The sequence below is a fragment of the Amblyomma mixtum genome, chromosome 1 (genome assembly GCF_055824585.1).
Source record: "Amblyomma mixtum isolate Tamu chromosome 1, ASM5582458v1, whole genome shotgun sequence".
In the NCBI taxonomy this organism is placed as follows: domain Eukaryota; kingdom Metazoa; phylum Arthropoda; class Arachnida; order Ixodida; family Ixodidae; genus Amblyomma; species Amblyomma mixtum.
This window is the reverse complement of record NC_143012.1, coordinates 162,916,947-162,925,194: the sequence shown is the minus strand read 5'-3', so window position 1 is coordinate 162,925,194 and position 8,248 is coordinate 162,916,947. Positions and strand designations below refer to the sequence as shown.

The following is an 8,248-nucleotide window of genomic DNA, read 5'->3' as shown; positions in this document are numbered from 1 at the left end:
CAGGTTTATTTTAATCATCATGACTTATAAACTTTATGACTTCTGCAGAATCTGCAACAGTCTAGACAAGTAGGCGAGTCTTGTTTTGCCAGAACAGTATTTATAGTCACTTCACTGCTAAAGCATTTTTTGTTATCAGAAACAATTAATACTGAGAAATGCCAGTAAACAATTCAGCAGTGAAATAGTTGCAAAGAGACCACAGAGTACAGCAATGAAAACATGGATACAAATATTCAGCAGCCTTAATACTCCAAAATCATGTTCGGTGCCTAAAAATGATAGCTCTTTTATCACCAGTCCTTCAAAAATGCAATCACACTTTAAAGATCGGTGCTTGCATGTTTGCCAGAACGCAACACATGTGCACCATCTTATCAATATGCACTCTCAAGTCCCATGACAACCGAGTACTCAATATTTTGTACACTTTAATCCTCTGGATGCATCGCTCTACACTGATGCGATGTGATGCCACCTTGTATGTCTGCTCAACTTCAGCAGATGTGAACTGCTCGTTCATGTGGGCAAAAGGCGACATTTCAAGGTCAACCTTGCGTGCATCTAAATCACACCTGATGTGAGGGAACACTTTGTCTGCCATCACCAGGTCATCTGGCTCAAGAAGTTCCAGCAGACCACAATTAGTGGCAATGTAGGTATCAGTTGACCTCCCACCAAAGAGATTTGAAACAAAAGTTATGAAGCCTGATGGAGTTTTGCCAGTTAGGAATTTCAATGTGAATGTGCTCTTATAGCTGCTACAGCAGTTGACTTGCTCGTGTACCTCAGCCTGTTTTTCGATGGGGACATCAGTGCAATCGATAATAACCCTGCACATGGAAAACTCATTGCTGAATGAAGAAGGCATAGTCTCCTGCACCACATCCCGCGAAAACCAAACCAGCCATCCCTGTGGCTTGCTGTACAAGGTATTCAAAATGGCATGGAATATACGTGAGGCAGTTGTGCGATCCGTGCCAAACAAGGCTCCCACCGCTGTAAAAGTCAACCCGTGCTTCATATCCATTACCAATAGCAGAAGCCGGCTTCCAGCAGTGATGTCAGTTGCTAGTGATGCTTTGGCCTGCATGATGTGAGAAAATCATGTCCCAAAATTATTCTTTTCAGTCATTAAACAACTTTGGTGTTTTAGAGCCAGTGTTACATTTACAGCTAGAGATTTTAATTCATTTCGCATCCAGAGCCATGCACTAAGTGTTGTGCATGTGTCAGCTGCTGTGCACGGTGAAATGTGGTTAACCTGCTCGCACTGGTTAGTACGAGATTCAGAACGCACCTGTGTCAGCATACCCAGAAGAACCGAAAAGCTGGCAACTGCAACACCAGTCAAATCCCTGAGGGCTTCACCATCTCCAGATTACACGGATTCATAGCCATTGACTCCTCTTGGCCTGATCTCATTCACGTTGATGGTTCCTACACTTTTGGCATATTTTATCGTGCCTAAAGGCTGAATATGACAGCACTGTACAGACGCTTCGAGTTCTTCTGAATATAAACAACAACTCAAAACCACACAGGATGCAGATGCGCCTAAGCTGCCCTCATCCGCCTGTGTAGAAGCCTGAAAGGGCAAAACATATGATACTATAGTTTTTGTAGTAAGACAAGTAAAAATGGAAGGTAACATTTTAAAGCAAACAGCATGCTACCTCTTGTTTACCTCCAGCATACATGTCAACATGTGACGACTCTGGTTGTGGCGACTCTGCGGCCACCTGCGCACCTTCATCAACTGGACAGTCTTCATTGCCAGCTGCCACACTGTATGCCCGTTTGGTCCACCTAAGTCACAAACATGAAAATGCCATTAATAGTGCACCTTAAACTGTTACACATCGTGTTCAGTAACGAAAATGCAGCTAGAATTCAGGCCAATAAAAAGCCCTTGACTGGTAACTGCAGTGAGAAAATTTCAGTAAGCAGTTGCATATTATGCTGCTAAACATAACTCATGGGCAAATATGCAATGCCTGCCAATAAGTAATAAATTAGGCACTGGCATCAAATTCATGAAAATAAATATGCTTAAAATATTTCTAGAATACTTAATGGTTTCTCTAACCTATCAGAAGGCTCATAAATGGGCACTCAAATGTCAATTTCTTCTCGGACAACTTTATGTAGAAGAGGCCTTTTCCCGAACATGTAGCTTCTGAATAGAAAAAAAAGAGGAATATGCATGGGGCAATTCGCGAGCAGGAACAAAATGTGTGCGCAAACAAATTCGATCAGTTCACCATAAGAGCTCCCAAAAGCTACACGCATGCAATCAACTCTTATGCTGCTATCGCGCGCGCCGTGCGGTCATTAGACTTTTCCAACTACTCAAGTAGCTCGGCGATTAATAGAGGTAAAGAATGCATCGCGAAAAACATCTTGCGATGGCGCGCGGAGCCGAGTTCTGCGGCAACATCTCCGCGCCCAAACCCGCAGCATTGCCGACACGGCAGCTTCCGTAACCAAGAGACGCGAGTTTTCCCGTCGTGAACAGTCAAGGGCTGCGTTTATGAACAGACACATGAGTTCTGTGCCAACGCCTCCGCGGGAGAAAACAGCAGCATTGCCGACACGGCAGCTTCCGTAACCAAGAAACGCGAGTTTTCCCGTCGTGAACAGTCAAGGGCTGCGTTTATGAACAGACACATGAGTTCTGTGCCAACGCCTCCGCGGGAGAAAACAGCAGCATTGCCGACACGGCAGCTTCCGTAACCAAGAAACGCGAGTTTTCCCGTCGTGAACAGTCAAGGGCTGCGTTTATGAACAGACACATGAGTTCTGTGCCAACGCCTCCGCGGGAGAAAACAGCAGCATTGCCGACACGGCAGCTTCCGTAACCAAGAAACGCGAGTTTTCCCGTCGTGAACAGTCAAGGGCTGCGTTTATGAACAGACACATGAGTTCTGTGCCAACGCCTCCGCGGGAGAAAACAGCAGCATTGCCGACACGGCAGCTTCCGTAACCAAGAAACGCGAGTTTTCCCGTCGTGAACAGTCAAGGGCTGCGTTTATGAACAGACACATGAGTTCTGTGCCAACGCCTCCGCGGGAGAAAACAGCAGCATTGCCGACACGGCAGCTTCCGTAACCAAGAAACGCGAGTTTTCCCGTCGTGAACAGTCAAGGGCTGCGTTTATGAACAGACACATGAGTTCTGTGCCAACGCCTCCGCGGGAGAAAACAGCAGCATTGCCGACACGGCAGCTTCCGTAACCAAGAAACGCGAGTTTTCCCGCCGTGAACAGTCAAGGGCTGCGTTTATGAACAGACACATGAGTTCTGTGCCACCGCCTCCGCGGGAGAAAACAGCAGCATTGCCGACACGGCAGCTTACGTAACCAAGAAACGCGAGTTTTCCCGTCGTGAACAGTCAAGGGCTGCGTTTATGAACAGACACATGAGTTCTGTGCCAACGCCTCCGCGGGAGAAAACAGCAGCATTGCCGACACGGCAGCTTCCGTAACCAAGAAACGCGAGTTTTCCCGTCGTGAACAGTCAAGGGCTGCGTATATGAACAGACACATGAGTTCTGTGCCAACGCCTCCGCGGGAGAAAACAGCAGCATTGCCGACACGGCAGCTTCCGTAACCAAGAAACGCGAGTTTTCCCGTCGTGAACAGTCAAGGGCTGCGTTTATGAACAGACACATGAGTTCTGTGCCAACGTCTCCGCGGGAGAAAACAGCAGCATTGCCGACACGGCAGCTTCCGTAACCAAGAAACGCGAGTTTTCCCGTCGTGAACAGTCAAGGGCTGCGTTTATGAACAGACACGAGTTCTGTGCCAACGCCTCCGCGGGAGAAAACAGCAGCATTGCCGACACGGCAGCTTCCGTAACCAAGAAACGCGAGTTTTCCCGTCGTGAACAGTCAAGGGCTGCGTTTATGAACAGACACATGAGTTCTGTGCCAGCGCCTCCGCGGGAAAAAAACAGCAGCATTGCCGACACGGTTGCTTCCGTAACCAAGAAACGCGAGTTTTCCCGTCGTGAACAGTCAAGGGCTGCGTTTATGAACAGACACATGAGTTCTGTGCCAACGCCTCCGCGGGAGAAAACAGCAGCATTGCCGACACGGCAGCTTCCGTAACCAAGAAACACGAGTTTTCCCGTCGTGAACAGTCAAGGGCTGCGTTTATGAACAGACACATGAGTTCTGTGCCAACGCCTCCGCGGGAGAAAACAGCAGCATTGCCGACACGGCAGCTTCCGTAACCAAGAAACGCGAGTTTTCCCGTCGTGAACAGTCAAGGGCTGCGTTTATGAACAGACACATGAGTTCTGTGCCAACGCCTCCGCGGGAGAAAACAGCAGCATTGCCGACACGGCAGCTTCCGTAACCAAGAAACGCGAGTTTTCCCGTCGTGAACAGTCAAGGGCTGCATTTATGAACAGACACATGAGTTCTGTGCCAACGCCTCCGCGGGAGAAAACAGCAGCATTGCCGACACGGCAGCTTCCGTAACCAAGAAACGCGAGTTTTCCCGCCGTGAACAGTCAAGGGCTGCGTTTATGAACAGACACATGAGTTCTGTGCCAACGCCTCCGCGGGAGAAAACAGCAGCATTGCCGACACGGCAGCTTCCGTAACTAAGAAACGCGAGTTTTCCCGCCGTGAACAGTCAAGGGCTGCGTTTATGAACAGACACATGAGTTCTGTGCCAACGCCTCCGCGGGAGAAAACAGCAGCATTGCCGACACGGCAGCTTCCGTAACCAAGAAACGCGAGTTTTCCCGTCGTGAACAGTCAAGGCCTGCGTTTATGAACAGACACATGAGTTCTGTGCCAACGCCTCCGCGGGAGAAAACAGCAGCATTGCCGACACGGCAGCTTCCGTAACCAAGAAACGCGAGTTTTCCCGTCGTGAACAGTCAAGGGCTGCGTTTATGAACAGACACATGAGTTCTGTGCCAACGCCTCCGCGGGAAAAACAGCAGCATTGCCGACACGGCAGCTTCCGTAACCAAGAAACGCGAGTTTTCCCGTCGTGAACAGTCAAGGGCTGCGTTTATGAGCAGACACATGAGTTCTGTGCCAACGCCTCCGCGGGAAAAAAACAGCAGCATTGCCGACACGGCAGCTTCCGTAACCAAGAAACGCGAGTTTTCCCGTCGTGAACAGTCAAGGGCTGCGTTTATGAACAGACACATGAGTTCTGTGCCAACGCCTCCGCGGGAGAAAACAGCAGCATTGCCGACACGGCAGCTTCCGTAACCAAGAAACGCGAGTTTTCCCGTCGTGAACAGTCAAGGGCTGCGTTTATGAACAGACACATGAGTTCTGTGCCAACGCCTCCGCGGGAGAAAACAGCAGCATTGCCGACACGGCAGCTTCCGTAACCAAGAAACGCGAGTTTTCCCGCCGTGAACAGTCAAGGGCTGCGTTTATGAACAGACACATGAGTTCTGTGCCAACGCCTCCGCGGGAGAAAACAGCAGCATTGCCGACACGGCAGCTTACGTAACCAAGAAACGCGAGTTTTCCCGTCGTGAACAGTCAGGGGCTGCGTTTATGAACAGACACATGAGTTCTGTGCCAACGCCTCCGCGGGAGAAAACAGCAGCATTGCCGACACGGCAGCTTCCGTAACCAAGAAACGCGAGTTTTCCCGTCGTGAACAGTCAAGGGCTGCGTTTATGAACAGACACATGAGTTCTGTGCCAACGCGTCCGCGGGAGAAAACAGCAGCATTGCCGACACGGCAGCTTCCGTAACCAAGAAACACGAGTTTTCCCGTCGTGAACAGTCAAGGGCTGCGTTTATGAACAGACACATGAGTTCTGTGCCAACGCCTCCGCGGGAGAAAACAGCAGCATTGCCGACACGGCAGCTTCCGTAACCAAGAAACGCGAGTTTTCCCGTCGTGAACAGTCAAGGGCTGCGTTTATGAACAGACACATGAGTTCTGTGCCAACGCCTCCGCGGGAGAAAACAGCAGCATTGCCGACACGGCAGCTTCCGTAACCAAGAAACGCGAGTTTTCCCGTCGTGAACAGTCAAGGGCTGCGTTTATGAACAGACACATGAGTTCTGTGCCAACGCCTCCGCGGGAGAAAACAGCAGCATTGCCGACACGGCAGCTTCCGTAACCAAGAAACGCGAGTTTTCCCGTCGTGAACAGTCAAGGGCTGCGTTGATGAACAGACACATGAGTTCTGTGCCAACGCCTCCGCGGGAGAAAACAGCAGCATTGCCGACACGGCAGGTTCCGTAACCAAGAAACGCGAGTTTTCCCGTCGTGAACAGTCAAGGGCTGCGTTTATGAACAGACACATGAGTTCTGTGCCAACGCCTCCGCGGGAGAAAACAGCAGCATTGCCGACACGGCAGCTTCCGTAACCAAGAAACGCGAGTTTTCCCGTCGTGAACAGTCAAGGGCTGCGTTTATGAACAGACACATGAGTTCTGTGCCAACGCCTCCGCGGGAGAAAACAGCAGCATTGCCGACACGGCAGCTTCCGTAACCAAGAAACGCGAGTTTTCCCGTCGTAAACAGTCAAGGGCTGCGTTTATGAACAGACACATGAGTTCTGTGCCAACGCCTCCGCGGGAGAAAACAGCAGCATTGCCGACACGGCAGCTTACATAACCAAGAAACGTGAGTTTTCCCGTCGTGAACAGTCAAGGGCTGCGTTTATGAACAGACACATGAGTTCTGTGCCAACGCCTCCGCGGGAGAAAACAGCAGCATTGCCGACACGGCAGCTTACGTAACCAAGAAACGTGAGTTTTCCCGTCGTGAACAGTCAAGGGCTGCGTTTATGAACAGACACATGAGTTCTGTGCCAACGCCTCCGCGGGAGAAAACAGCAGCATTGCCGACACGGCAGCTTCCGTAACCAAGAAACGTGAGTTTTCCCGTCGTGAACAGTCAAGGGCGGCGTTTATGAACAGACACATGAGTTCTGTGCCAACGCCTCCGCGGGAGAAAACAGCAGCATTGCCGACACGGCAGCTTACGTAACTAAAAAACGCGACCTTTCCTATCGTGGGTAGTCAAGGGCTACGTTTACGAACAGCCACAACGTATTTAATTGGCAACAAGACAAGCCTCACCGTTGAAAGCGCGATTTTTTCTCGTCGGCTGTAGTAGTGCGGTGACGGTATGCCTACGGAAAAATTGTAGGTGTGTATGAAGGAGATGCCGGGTTAGTTGACGGCTGACCGCTAACGAAATGCACGCTGCAAATATTCGACCACTCCTGTGGCTTCCACTCGCTCCCGTCGGCACTGAACGTCGTCAAATGCACGTGAAATGCAGAAGGAACGTCGTCAAATGCACCACCGCGCCTACGCCACACGTGAAAGACTCATTTCATGCGACGCACGCAGGAAATCCATTGGTCTCGCTGGTGTTGAAGGCATGACCTCGTAGAAAAACGGTAAAACCTTGTTCCAGGAGGGCAATTCCGGTATGTATTGTGGCAGTTTACGACACAGCAGTTTGCGCGCGACATTGCGCCGCCTCGAACGCAGCCATCACAACGCTCTCGTCTGTTATGGGGATCACACTGCCTGCTTCACTTGCCGAACGTCTGGCGGCGCCACCGTCGACCCTCTGAGCACCTGAACCCACGGTGCCAACACATCGCGAGACACCACATTGGAGAGGTAAGTAGTCTTGGAGAACATTCTCCTCTTCAAGTTGACCACTATGCTCTTATCTCCTTCAATATTGCGAGGCAGCTGTTTCAGCATCACATCGGTATCCACAGGGACGTTGATAACTCGTCCCTTTATACCGAACTGTCCGTTCCTCCAATTTAGAAGTCACCTGATGTGCACAAATGGTATACGTGGCGATATCAAACGTTCCGCCACAGCATTTAGCACCGGCAAAATCAACGGCTTCGGTGGGTAGCGATACCCGTTAGTCACAGTGTATAAAGGAATTTTCTTCCAAGAGAATTTTACTGGACCCCATGGTTACACGATAAGGGACCACAGTCCCTCAAAAAATACAAGAGTACAGTTCGCGACTAGTGTCGCTCGATTACGGAAAAGCGATCACTCAAGACACGACGGCGACTCCTCTCGCCCTGAAAACAAAAGTCATGTACTGCACGTAAGAATCTCCACAGTGTCCATAATGTCCGGATGCCGCGGGGGAAGCACGCTCCCTAACTAAATAAGAAACGCGCAACAACACCGCGCACTGCACACACTCAATAAGGCAGGAGCCGTACGGTCACGCGGCCCCTGTCGACGGCGATGAAGCGAGTGCTCC

The 8,248-nt window shown here is 50.5% G+C and overlaps 1 pseudogene; it reads right to left on the bottom strand.

The window, feature by feature from the left end:
• Positions 1-316: 316 nt before the first annotated feature.
• On the bottom strand, positions 317-7,719 carry LOC149369600 (uncharacterized; annotated as a pseudogene).
• Between the last annotated feature and the right edge of the window lie 529 nt (positions 7,720-8,248).